General features: G+C 44.1%; 1 long non-coding RNA gene across 2 annotated transcripts; it reads left to right on the forward strand.

The window, feature by feature from the left end:
* Nucleotides 1-468: 468 nt before the first annotated feature.
* On the forward strand, nt 469-12,723 carry LOC132208734 (uncharacterized). Of its 2 annotated transcripts, XR_009444867.1 has the most exons (4): nt 469-678; nt 2,318-2,493; nt 5,876-5,974; nt 11,545-12,723. It is a non-coding gene; the product is annotated as an uncharacterized LOC132208734 (long non-coding RNA). The 2 variants fall into 2 exon arrangements; XR_009444868.1 differs by lacking the exon at nt 5,876-5,974.
* Nucleotides 12,724-13,961: the final 1,238 nt, after the last annotated feature.

The following is a 13,961-nucleotide window of genomic DNA, read 5'->3' on the forward strand; positions in this document are numbered from 1 at the left end:
CATTTCTCTATTCGCTGCCAGAGCGGTATCAAGAGTATCTTTAGCTTTGAGCTGCAGGAAGCCTTTTCAATCGCGACTTATTAAAAAAAAAGGAACTGGGATGTTGTAAATCAGGAACAAAAAGGAAGTTGCTGGAAAAGCTCAGCAGGTCTGGCAGCATCTGTGAAGGTAAAAAGACGGAGTTAACGTTTTGGGTGCAGTGCCCCTTCCTCAGAGCGACTTATTAAAGCCCCAGGATCGCTAATGTAACAATCTTTCTCATCCAGTTCTCAGTCTCATTTGTCTCAAAGTGTCAGAGTCTGATGACAATGACAACAGAAAGCACTGCGCATGCTACAGGTCACAATTGCGTCAGATTGATTGATGTCAGTGTGGGACCAATAGGAATACAGGTTTGACGTGAATGACCGGGCGGACGTCTCTGCCCTTATAACCAATCGGAATGAAGAGAGGGCTGGATCAGTGCAAACCACGTGATCCGTGCAGGTTCGCTGAGCACAGTCGGAACTAGAGACTCCGAGATACTTAGGTGTGGAGCTGGATGAATATAACAGGCCAAGAAGTATCAGAGGAGCAGGAAAGCTCACATTTTGTGCCTGGCCCTTTCGCTGAGACTAAGGATTGTGCAATTGATGTAAGAGCAGGACACGGTGAAGAAGGCAAAACGGCAGAAAGCAGGTGGGAAGTGATATTCGTATGGGCTTGGGAGTGCACGTCGGAAAACCCACATTTGAAACTCCCAGGCTCACGTTTGCAGAAAACAAATCAATGCCTCAGATGGCGATAGGCCCGTGTGACCGCCACCATCTTTATTGGGGGCAATGATCAGCGGGGCGCATGCGCGGTAGCATTGAAACTTTGAGGGCGGAGGTGAAGCTGGGCGCATGCGCAGCCGTCTCTGGCTGAAAGTGAGAGAACAAGGTGTGGGGCTGGAGGAACACAACAGGACAGGCAGCATCAGAGGGGCAGGAAAGCTGGCGTTTTCGGGCCTACACCCTTCAGAAATGGGGGAGGGGAAGGGGATTCTGAAATAAATAGGGAGAGAGGGGGAGGCAGGTGGAGAGGAGACAGACAAGTTAAAGAGACGGGGTTGGAGCCGGTAAAGGTGAGTGTAGCTGAGGAGGTAGGGAGGGGATAGGTCAGTCTAGGGAGGATGAACAGGTCAAGGGGGTGGGATGAGGTTAGTAGGTAGTAAATGGGGGTGTGGCTTGATATGAGAGAAGCGGGTAGCTGAGAGGAACAATGGGTTAGTGAGGGGGGGAATGAGCTGGGCTGGTGTTGGACTGCGGTTGGGGGAGGGAGAGATTTTGAAGCTTGTGAAATCCACATTGATACCATTGGGCTGCGGGGTTCCAAAGCAGAATATGAGTTGCTGATCCTGCAACCTTTGGGTGGCATCTTTATTGTGTTGTAGGAGGCCCATGATGGACATGTCGGTGGAATGGGACTGGAAGGTGCAGTTGTTTATTGTGAACTGAGTGTAAATATTCTGCAAAGCAGTCCCCAAATTTCCCTGATGGAGAGGAGGCCACAACAGGTACAGCAGAGGCAGTATACCACATTAGCACCTGCATTCCCCATGCACGTGGCCTAAAAGCCCGATGCCTTTTCTTGTCCTGCAGGTCTGACCGGTTCCCCTCCACTGACCCCCTTGTGTGCCTAAGTGAACTCGTCCTCACGCTCAACAACTTCTCTTTCAACTCCTCCCACTTCCTACAGACAAAGGGGGTGGCCATGGGTACCTGCATGGGCCCAAGCTATGCCTGCCTCTTTGGTTATGTGGAACAATCTCTCTTCCATACCGACACTGGCCCCGAATCCCACCTCTTCCTCCAGTTCATGGATGACTGTATCGGCACTGCCTGCGTTTTGAGTCTGGACCCTTCTTCAGAAATGAAATGAAATTACACAGAGCAAATTCAAACCAAGTTAAATGTTTGTTTCTTCTGGATTTCTTTCCCAGAATGTGGGATCATAGCAGCTAGCACTGCTAACTTAGTTCTGTGCTTCCTGATCACAGCTTTGTCGGCGACTGATCTCTCCAGTCTCTAATGATGGATATATTTGATCTCTGTTTAGTATTTTACTGTTATTTTCTTATACCTGTTGTAACTGAATTTTCCATTGCTGTCCACCTCCTAACTGTGCGCTGCTGTCTTACCAGATTAATTTTTGAATGGCGTCTTTCAAAGTCAGGCAATATTTTGGCAGAGAGTGCATTTTTCTTCCATTTCAGACCACCAAATTTGACAGTTTTTTTTATTCTGGCGTTCATTTTTGCACTACTGCAATATTTAGTCTGTTTTTCCTTCCACAGATACCAGCGATCGTTGCCAAAGCCCTGTTGCCTGTGGAAAATGTGATGTTCAACTTTCATGTGCTGCTGCAGTTCATATGATGAAGGTACTCCCACAATGCGGTCATTAGAGAAGTTACAGATCATTCATCTAGCGATACTGAAGAGCTGATGGTGTGTGTCCAAATCAACAAACTGTATGTATTTTTATCATATTTATAATTTCACAAAAATATTATCAAGGAACTTTTGATGTAAGGCCATATTAGATTAGTTGACCAAAAACATGACCAAATTCACAGGTTTTCATGACTATCTTAAAGAAGGAAAGCAAATCTGAGAGGTTTATCATAGGAATTCCAGACCATGTTGCCTGGCAACTGTAGAAACAGCCTCCAGTAGTGAAGCAATGATTAAATACATTGACAATCATTTACTTTCAGACTCCAACAGAGTCTTGAAGGTTGTGTGGTGCAGGGAAACATGGGTCATCACGGCCAGGAATTAAATCACGGGTGAGAATTTTAAATTGTTGCTTATAAATAGGAGTCTTTGTGCGTCAGGGAGTACAGCAGTGATGTGTGAACAGGTTTTGGTACAAATGAACATGAGCGCAGCAGAATTTTATGTATTCTTGAGATTACAGGGACGTTGAATGTGGGAGGTCAACTGGGAGTGTGTTTGGATAGTTAAGCCTAGAGGTAACGCAGGAATAGATGAGAGGTTCAGCAGATGAGCTGAAACTAAGGTGTCATTGTCACTGAAGTGGAACGAAATGGTTTTTGTGCAGGACTCTGCTGTTGCCTTCACCTCACCTCAGGAATTCATCTGTGTGTGAATTTGTGGATCAAGTCTGTAATAAGATGAGGAACTGAGTGCCTGGCGTGACCCAAACTGGGTGTCACTGAGCATGTTACTGCTAAGTGCTGCTTAGCTCCACTGTTGACAACACCTTCCATCACTTTACTGAAGATAGAGAGTAGACTGCTTGAGGGGAAATTGGTCAGGTTGGATTTGCTGTGTTTTTGTGCTGAACAGACCTGGGCAATTTCCCAAATTGTCAGCAGATGCCAGTGCTGTAGCAGGACTGAAACAGTTTGTCTTGGCAGGTAGCAAGCTCTAGAGCACAAGTCATCGGTACTGTTGCCAGTGCCCATAATCTTTGCTGCACTATTCCTCCATTTATTAATATCATTTGAAATGAATCAAATTGGTTGAAAACTCACATCTGTGATATTGAGGACCTCTGGAGAAGGCCTCTGGCACCTTATTTTTAGCTATGCCTGGAGCTGCTCTTGGCATGCCCTCCTATACTATCCATTCAATCAGTGTGGTTCCCCTGGATCAATGGTAATGGTTGAGTGCACAATATGCTGGCCCATGAGGTTACAGATTGTGCTGGAAAGTTCTGCTGCTGTTGATGTCCGACAAAGCTTCAAAGATATCTGGTTTTGAACCCCTATATCTGTTCCAAGTCTGTCCCATTTAGCCGAAGTTAGTGCCACTCAACGCCACTCGGGGTATTCTCAAGTTTAAGATGATGCTTTGTCTCCACAGGACTGTGCGGTGGTTGCTGTTACCAATACTGTCACGGGCAGTTGCATCTGCAGCTGGGAAATTTGTGAGAATGAGATCTATGTTTTTCCCTTCTGTTGGTTGTGTCAGCACCTGCTGCAGTCCCAGAAAGTCAGCTTTGTCCTTTAGGACCTGACCAGCTTGATTGGTAATCCTGCTGTGAACTACTCCTGATGGAGGGCATTGAGTACACCTATTGCCATTTACACTCTGTGCTTACTCCAAGTGCTGTTTAACATGGAGTTTTTAATCAAAATTCACTCTTGGGATGTGGAAATCGCTGGCTGGACCAGCATTTATTGCCTGTCCCTGATTTCCCTGAAGGCAGTTAAGAGTCAACCACATTGCTGTGGGTTTGGAGTTGCATGTCATGCAGATCAGGTAAGTATGGCAGATTTCCTTCCCGAAAGGACACAAGTGAACCCAAATAATCAGCAATGGTTTCATGGTCGTCATTCGACTATTAATTCCAGATCATTATTTAATTCAAATTCCACCATTTGCCATGGCAGGATTTGAACCCAGGACCCCGCAATGATGTCAGTGTCTCTGGAGTAATAATCTAGGGATAACACTGTTGCCAATTTATCAACTGAGGGAGGATGGTTCATGGAATTCAGCAGGAGCCATGAGTCTTCCAGGTGGCAGAGTCAATGTTGTACTCCCAGTTCAATTACTGCGATCAGAATAGCACTGTGCTGTCACGTCTGGCCTGCTCTTGGGACAGGCCTTCACTAAGGACAGTGATGGTGGCGTGTGTCACTTGTCTATAAGGTAAATTCTATGCATACGACGCTGTTTCTTGACTAGTCTTTGAGCCCTCTCTCCAAATTTTGCCACTTGCCCCCAGATATTAGTAAGGAGGAGTTTATGGAGTCGATAGGGCTGATTCTGCAGTTGTCTTTCCTCGTGCCTTGGCAGATGCCAAGTGTTCCACCCAGCATCATTCCTTTGTTGAGGCTTTGCAGTGATTTGCAACTGAGTGGCTTGCTGAGGTTGGCAAATTTCTTTCCCTGAAGGACATTAGATTTTCTCCTTTTTCTGCCATTAGCAATGGTTCCATGGCAACCAGTTGATTCTTAATTCCGTTTTATTTATTTAATTCAAATTCCACCATCTGCTGAGATGGGATTCAAGCGCGGACTTCTGTTGTAAATTTTAATATACTAGATAAAAGTTAAATCATTAGGTTTGTTCAGCCTAACACTGGCGAGTCATCTATTCTAATATCTCCTTTCCCGAGAGGGAAAAAAACATTGCTTGAACTATTGCTTGGCATCTTCTCTGTGAAGTGTCTCGGAGGTCGTTGTCCATCATCCTGTCTCCTCCATCCTCCCCTCCAACAAGTGAGGGAGACACATAGAAACTCCATATCATTAAGATTGAGGCAATCCAAATCAGATGCCTCTGCTGCTTCCCTCTCTGCCACTAGCCCACCAAACCAAATTGCCTTGCATGTTGCTCGGCGTTTTAGTCCTAAACATGCATCTTTCTCCAGTCTTGTGTCAAGCCTTATCAGAGCTCGTCTTAATCCTTTGCCCTACTCCTGCTAAATCACAAACATTCTGCGTCTCTCTTATTTCTCCTCCTCTTTGCCTCTTCCCCCATGCCAGTTCAGATATTGTCCTAGCACTCGTCTGGATTGTGTTGGAACATTTTGGTGGAGTGGGATTTTCTAATGACAGTGAAGTCAAATATTGGTTTTAATATTTGACTTCACTGTCGTTAGAAAATCCCACTCCATCTCTATTCTCTCTTTCCTGTCACTAAATCTTGGCCATTCTTTGCCATGTGTCAAAGATCTGCAGTTCTGGTTAGTGACATGAAGTCCCAAGGTGGAAATTCCTAGAAACCCAAATAGATTTCTCCCTGAATCGATGACTGGCCTCCACATTGGATAACGTGCATTAGGGACAATGCACAGTTATCTTCGGCCAGGATGAGGGGATGTTGTGAATTTCTACCCGGACTGACAGTGATGGATTTTATGAATTTGTGTTACAGGATATTACAAGTGGACTTTCAGGTGGGGAAACTCAATAATTGTAACACTAAACTCTGACAGAATTACTCAATTCATCAACATCTGGATATTCGTATTGTGTTCCTGCTCACTTCTCATTTGCCGTGTAATTTTTTTCTCTTAAATCACCCCATTCTCTCAATAGATCATTCCTAAAATTTTCAGTATATGTCCTGTAATCTTTTTTATGATCAGTCATGAGTGTACATTTTATCATCCTGAACTGTTTCTTTTGTCAACACCTCTATCAAAGGTCCCTCAAAATCCTTTGTTACAAGGAGAACAATCTCAGTTTCCTCAAACATCTGATTCCCCAATGACTGTTTGCTGTCTATAAGGCACTCGTCTGGATTGTGTTGGAACATTTTTCACTTCCCTGCATGAGTACAGCCCCAACACTGTTAGAAAAAGTGAACATCCTCCAGTTGAAGCGCACTGTCAGAGTTGTGTCCCAGCCACCACATTCAACATTCCCCTCTACACCACCGAGGCACAGTGGCATCTCTGTGCCAAAAGTAAAGTCACCATTTTCCGACCTGACCATAGGGCTGGTTTAACCTGAAGATTACCACACCCCAGGCGAGGGGAGAGTTTGAGAAGGAGAGTCCACCTATTATAGATGGATATTCGCTCTGTACCAGCAACGCCCAAGTCACATGAAAGAAGAATGTTAAAAAAACAGCCCTAACCATGCAACTCTTCTTTACAAACCATTCTGTTAAGTCTCCTCTGCCCCCTATCAGGGACCCTCCCGTCCTTCACGGTGTGTGGGGGATCTTTGGTTTGCACAGACTCAGCTCATCTCTGTTCCTGTCTGTGATGTCATCATGCTGTGACAATGGCACTGAACTCACTGTCTGTGAGGGTGGTAGGCACAGAGATCCTCATAGCGTTTAAGGCATATTTAGATACACACTTGTGGTGCCAACGCAGACAGGTCTATGGGCCAACTGCTGGAAAATTAGATTAGAATAGTTAGGTGGTGGATTTTAACTGGCAGAGGCTGGATGGGCCACCATCCGAGACACTTCACAGAGAAGATGCCAAGCAATAGTTCAAGCAATGTTTTTTTTTCCCCTCTCAGGAAAGGAGATATTAGAATAGATGATAATTGAATAGATGGTTAATGTTTTTGGGAGACAAGTGAGGTATAGAGATGAAGCAGTTTACCAAGAAATTCTGGAGCTTGAAGCCCAGGAAATTGCACGTGCTGCTATCAAGTGGAGGAATAAAAATGGGGCATCATCATTAGGACTGTATTAGAGGAAGGGACATGTTGAGATTTGTGAGGCTGGAGGATATTAGAGACTGGAAGGGTTCTGAGACTGGAGAAGATTACGAAAATAGGGAAAAGTGTGAGATTGGAGGAAGTTGCAGAAATGGTGAGGATTGAGAGGCTGGAGGAGACCTCAAACAGAAGGAGGTTTGTGAGGGTAAAGGCAATTACACATCTAAGGAAGTTTATACGGGCTGGAGGAATTTACAGAGATAGGAGGGTGTTGAGGCTGGAGGAGATTCGAGATAAGGAGGCTTGAGAGACTGGAGGAATCTACAGAGACCGTGAGAGTTCTGAGGCTAGAGGGGGATTCCAACAGTAGGCAGGTTGTGAGGCTGGGGAGAGATTCCAGTGATAGGAAAGGTGGTAAGGCTCGAGGGTGGAGCCTGCAATAGTGCAGGCTCCACGGTCATTTTCATGATAGGGAGGGTAGTGAGGATTGAGGTATGATTCTTGCGATAGGGAGTGAGGTGAGGCTCCAGGGTGGATTATCATCTAAACGACACAGTGGTGCACTTACAGTACACGGAGTGCATTAGTGAGAGAAAGTGGTTCACCGCCACTTTCTCCAAATCAAATAAAAATGGACAGTCAATATTAGTCTGGGCAGCAAAGACCACATCCCATAAGTAAGTTACAATTATGATGGGTGATGATGGGAACTGCAGATGATGAAGAATCTGAGATAACAAAGCGTGGAGCTGAATGAACACAGCATATGCTGCTGGGCCTGCTGTGTTCATTCAGCTCCACACTTTGTTATCTAAAATTATGATGGGTTTCTGGTTTGGAGAGAGCTAACAGAAGCTCGGATGATTCTCCTTGGGGCTGATTAGCAATGATTTAGTTGAGTAGTAGGTTTGTTTCCAGGATATTAGTTTGCAGAGAGAGAAAAAAGATTAACATTGTGGCAATGTTTGGTAACTGCAGAATACAACATTCAGGTAATTGGCAAATAATGCAGTGTGAAAACTTGAAGATTACTTGACTCAGCAAGTTCCCAGGATCTGGAACAGTCTGAATGGCAGCTGGATGAAGATTCAGCAGTTATTCCCAAAGATTTGGGATTTAACTTTTCAAGGAATGATCAAGAGGGCCATGGACAAATGGCAGGGGACTTGGGTCAGATTTGCAACACCTCTAGAATGAGAGTGAAGCTTTTGTCAGGGTTGCACATGGTAGACTAATCTGTAAAGTTAGATCACATGTGATTCAGGAAGAACTTGCTAATTGGAAACAAAATTGGTTTAGTTATAGGAGAGAACGTGGTGCTGGAGGATTTTTCAGAGTGGAGTTCTGTGACCAGCGTGTTCCACAGCAATCGGTACAGCCCACTTTTGTTTCTCATTTACACTAACGATTTGGATGAGAATTTAAGGGACAAGATTACTAAGTTTGCAGATGATACTGAATTGTTGGTATAGTGGTTAGTGAAGGTTATCTCAGATGATGGTGACATGTTAATCAATTGGGTCAATGGGTTGAGGAGTAGAAGATGAAGCTCAATTTGAATAAATGTGAAATATTGTATTTTGGTAAAATGAACAAGGGTAGGAATTACACAATTGATGGTTACACCCAGGGTAGTGTTGTGGAACAGAGAAATGCTGAGATTCACTGCATAATTCTTTGAAGTTTATGGAGACAGGCCGACAGGGTGGTTAGTAAATTGTTATGCACGTTTGCCTTCATTGCTCACTCCTTTGAGTATAGGAAATGGGATGTTATGTTGAGGTTGTACAGGACATTGTTGAGGCTTCATTTGAGGTATTGCGTGCAGTTCTGGTCGCCCTGTTACAGGAAGGACATTATTATTAAACTGGAGACAGGTCAGAAAAGACTTGCTGAGATGTTGCCAGGAATGGAGGGCTCAATTATCAAGAGACTGCCAAAGCTTAAACTTTTCTCACTGGTTACGGGGTGACCTTACAAATCCTCATAAAAAACATGAGGGGCACAGATTATGTGAATATTAAGGGTTTTTTCCCCTAGGTTGGGTGATTAAGACAAGGGGACATGTAAGGTGAGAGGAGAAAGACATATTTGAAAAAAATATGAGGGACAATTTTTCTTTTACAGTGTGGTTCATGTGTGAAACGAATTTTCAGAGGAGGTGGTGGATGCAGGTACAGTCACATTGGTTAAAAGGCATTTGAATTAGGACATATATAAGAAAGGTTTAGAGGAATATGTGCCAGATGCAAACAGCTGTGATCAGTTTAAATATAAAAGTTGTATATTTCATATACATTTCTAAATTGGAGGAAGGCCAACTTTGACAGTATTGGGCAAGAACTTCCAAACAATGATCGGGAGAGGTAATATGCAGTTAACGGTATACTTGGAAAGTGGAAGGCCTTCAAAAATAAAATAGGGAGAGTCCAGAGGCAGTATGTTCCTGTTCATGTGAAGGGCAAGGCTGGTAATTGTCGGGGCTATTGGATGACTGAAAAAATTGAGGCTGTGGTTAAGAAAAAGAAGGCAGCGCATGTCAGGTAATGACAGCAGGAACTGGGTCAATCCCTCAAAGTATAAGGGCAGTAGGAGTATACTCAAGGGAAATGAAGATGGCAAAAAGGAGACATGAGCTATCCTTATCCAAGAGATTCTGACACTTCATTTGGGACAAAAAAGCAACTTGGGACAAAACAGGGCCCCTTTAAAGATCAACAAGGCTGTCTGTGTGGAACTGCAGGGTGAGATGTGAATGAGTATTTCACATTAGTATTTACAGCAGAGAAGGATATGGAAGCTAGAGAACTTGGAGAAATAAATAATGAGTTGACAAGTGTCCATATTACAGAGGTCTAGGTGCTGGACGTCTTAAACTGCATAAAGGTGAATAGGTCCCTGGCACATGATCAGGTGTTATCCACAAACTGTGAGAAGCTGGGGAAGTAATTGCAGGCCCCTTGCTGAGATATCTGCATCACTGAGACACTGGTGAAGTGCCAGAAGGCTGAGTGGCTTATCTGGTGCCATTCTTTAAGGAAAAGCTAGAGGACCATTGACCATTGAGCCTGATGTCAGTGGTGGGTAAATTGCTGGAGGGGAATCTGAGGGACAGGGTTTGCATGTGTTGAGAGAAGCAAAGACTGATTAGGGATAGCCAACATGGCTTTGTGAGTGGGAAATCTTGAGAAACTAACTTGATTGAGTTTTTTGAGGAAGTGACAAAGAAGATTGAAGAAGACAAAGCAGTGGACTTTGTCTAAATGGGCTTCAGCAAGGCATTCACCAAAACTACACATGACGGACAGGTTAGCAAGATTAGATCAAGTGGAATCCAGGGAGAGTTAGCTATTTGAAACAAAATTGGCTTGAAGGTAGGAAACAGGATCGTGGTGGGGGTGCTTTTTTTTTCTCAGTCTAGATGACTATGAACAGCAGTGTGCTGCAAGGATCGGTGCTGGTTCCACTGCTTTTTGCCATTGATACAAGTCATGTGGCATGCATATTGGAGGAATGGTTACTAAGTGTGCAGATGACACAAATTGTTGGTGTAGTAAACAGCAAAGAAGTTTATCTCCAAGGACAATGGGATCTTAGTCAGATGGGTCGATGGGCCGAGGTGTGACAGCAATCAGTTCAGTTTGGATAAATGCGAGCTATTGCATTATGGTAATGAAAATCAGGGCAGGGCTTAAACAGTTAATGGTGAGGCCCTGGGGACTGTTACACGACAGACACTCCTTGAGGTGCAGGTGCACAGTTCCTTGAAGGGGGATTGCAGGTACAGAAGGTAGTGAAGATGATATTTGCTATGCTTGCATTTATTGGTCAGTGCATTGAGTGTAGGAGTTGGGAGGTCATGTTATAGGCTGAACAAGGCATTGATGATGCTGCTTTTGGAATACTGTGTTCAATTCGGGCCTCCCTGCAATAGGAATGATGCTGTTAAACTTAGCAGGATGCAGAAAAGATTTACAAGGATGTTGGAAGTTTTGAGCTGCAGGGAGAGGCCGAATATGCTGGGGCTATTTTCCCTGGAGCGTTGAAGGCTGAGAGGTTACCTTAGAGGTTAATAAAATTATGGTGGGCATGGAGTGAGTAGCCAAGTTTGTTTACCTGGGGTAGGGGAGACTAGAACTAAACACATTGGTTTAAGCTGAGAGGGAAACTTTTTTAAGGGAAAGTGGGTGGTGCCTGTGTCGAATGACCTGCCAGAGGAACTGGTGGAAGCTGGTACAATTATGACATTTAAAAGGCATCTGGATGGGTATGTGAATAGGAAGGGTTTAGAGGAATATGGGTCAATTGCTTGCAAATGGGATTAGATTAATTTGGGACATATGGTCAGCATGGACAACTGGGATGAAAGGGATTGGTTTATGCTGTACAACTCTGACTAAGCATTTTTTGTTTTCATTTCAGATTTCCACAATTTTACTTCTGCACTGTTCTTAACCTTTTGATCCCTCTGAAAGACTGAGTTACAATGCCTGCCCTTGCTCCCTGGCTCTCCCACCTCTCTTTCAGCAGTTTTATGCAAATACTGACTGGATCCCTTACCTGGAGGATATTTATTTGAATTTGTTCTAATGATGATCCAGCATATTTCCCAAGTGTCGCTCCATAAATGTCCAGAGGATTTCTCGATTTCACAATCTGTGGTTGTTCTTCTGGTTCCTCACTCACTGCACTTGCTTTCTGTTTGAAAGCTTAGTCTGCAATTGGAGAATTCAAACAGGTCCACATCGAGCTCTGACAGTCACTTTGTTTATCACAAACCAGTTACCTCAGGATTTTGAACATTGGAGGAAAAAGCAGCATTCACACTGGGGAGAAATGCACATGATCTGTAAAGAGTCTGTGAAGATTCATCTGAAATGTCCGAACACCAGCGCAGTGACACTGGGGAGAGACTGTGGAAATGTGCAGATTGCAGGAACGAATTTTTTAATCCATCCCAGCTAGAAACTGACCACCAGAGTCACACTGGAGAGAAACCATTCACCTGCTCTGATTGTGGAATGGGATTCACTCAGTCCTCCAGCCTGCTTAAACACCAGTGAGTTCGCACTGTAGAGAAACCATTTACATGCTTGAAATGTGGGAAAGCATTCACTCAGACATCTCAACCGCTGATGCATGAGCAAATTCACACTGGAGAGAGACCGTTGGCCTGTTCTGCGTGAGGGAAAAGCTTTGCTGACTCGAATTGCCCGCTGATCCACCAGCGACTTCACTCTGGGGAGTGACCATTCATCTGCTCCCAGTGTGGGAAGGGATTCACTTGCTCACCTCACCTACAGAGCGTTCACACTGGGGAGAAACCATTCACCTGCTCTAAATGTGAGAAAGCATTCACTTGGTCATCCTACCTGCCTGTGTTCCAGCAGGTTCACACTGGGGAGAGCCCATTCATGAGCTCTGAGTGGGGAAAGCATTCACTCAGTTATCCAAACTGTTAACACACCAGTGAGTTCACAAAGAAGCACATTTGAAGGATTTTGCTGTCACTCTCACTGTCAAGTGAACCATGGTTTTGGGCTGTTTGTACTGGTGTTACTGATCCCTGCTCAATTAAAGGTACAGGTATTGTGGATAAAATGTTAATATCAATTGTGTATCTGTCAGGTAGAGTTTGGGAATAGTCAATTTATCACGACACATTGACACATTCTCACTGACTAAAGACTAGCCGCCCGCACAGTATGTGAAAAAGGATTTCCTGGTTCATCGGGACTGGTTAACGAGCAGCAAATTTCTGAGTAACTGTGAAGTTGGTTTTTGATTCTCCTGTTAGCTATATCCAAACCATGCTTTTTGGGCTTGCTTCTGGAGATCAGAGAATCCCTCCAGTCTGGAGGCAGACCATTTAGCCCATCGAGTTCACACTGAACTTAAAAAGAGTGTCCTACCCAGACCCTGCCTGCGTGGGTTTCCTCCAGGTGCTCTAGTTTCTTCCCATAGTCCAAAAATGTGCAAATTCGGTAGAATGACAATGCTAAATTGCCCATAGTGTCTTGTGTGCAAAATGCAGGGCAGGGTGTGAGACTGGGTTGGATGTTGCTTGGAGGGTTGGTAATGGACTGAATGGCCATCTTCCACAGTGTAGGGATTCTATGTTGATCTTAATGGCCCTTTATTTGTTGTGCCCGGTCAATATGTTTGCACACCTTTTACAATTATGGATTCTATTGCTCTCCACAGACATGTTTCAACTACGAATAGATATTTGTTTATTGGAAACAATCAAAGGAAAGTTTTAAATTGAAACAAAAGATTGGGATGAGTCATGTTCTATATTCCTGATAGCCGATTGCAAAAATGCAATGAAACCTGGTGACCCGTCCATGGGGAATGCAGTCTCTTCAGATCTTTACCAGGTGTCCATAGCAGTGACGGATCTCGTGATGAATACAAAAAACAAGACATGGTGTGATATCTGGTGTATATTTTCTATTTAGTCTGCTGTCCATTACTCCACATGTCAAGTTTGTTTTCGGAGACCCTCACGGACTTGCTGCAATCACAAGACACTGACCTGTTTAGAAAAACACAAATCCTTTTATTACCAAGCAAGTACAAGCTGTGGAGCATTACTGTACTCAACCCGGCACAGAGTGCAGAGTCTCGCAAGTAATTCTCCCCGAGCAGCAGACAGTGCCCGCTTATTATACTTCACAAAAGATATGATACTTAAAATGATCTCACAATTTATAATGGCATGATGCATAAAACAATTACTACAACAGACAAAAATAGGATACCAAGCAATTATTACATCAAAAACATAAAAGACCAGCTTATAGTATCGATTGCTAGTGAAGTAGCTGCTAATTTGC

This window comes from Stegostoma tigrinum, unplaced genomic scaffold (assembly GCF_030684315.1).
Source record: "Stegostoma tigrinum isolate sSteTig4 unplaced genomic scaffold, sSteTig4.hap1 scaffold_53, whole genome shotgun sequence".
In the NCBI taxonomy this organism is placed as follows: domain Eukaryota; kingdom Metazoa; phylum Chordata; class Chondrichthyes; order Orectolobiformes; family Stegostomatidae; genus Stegostoma; species Stegostoma tigrinum.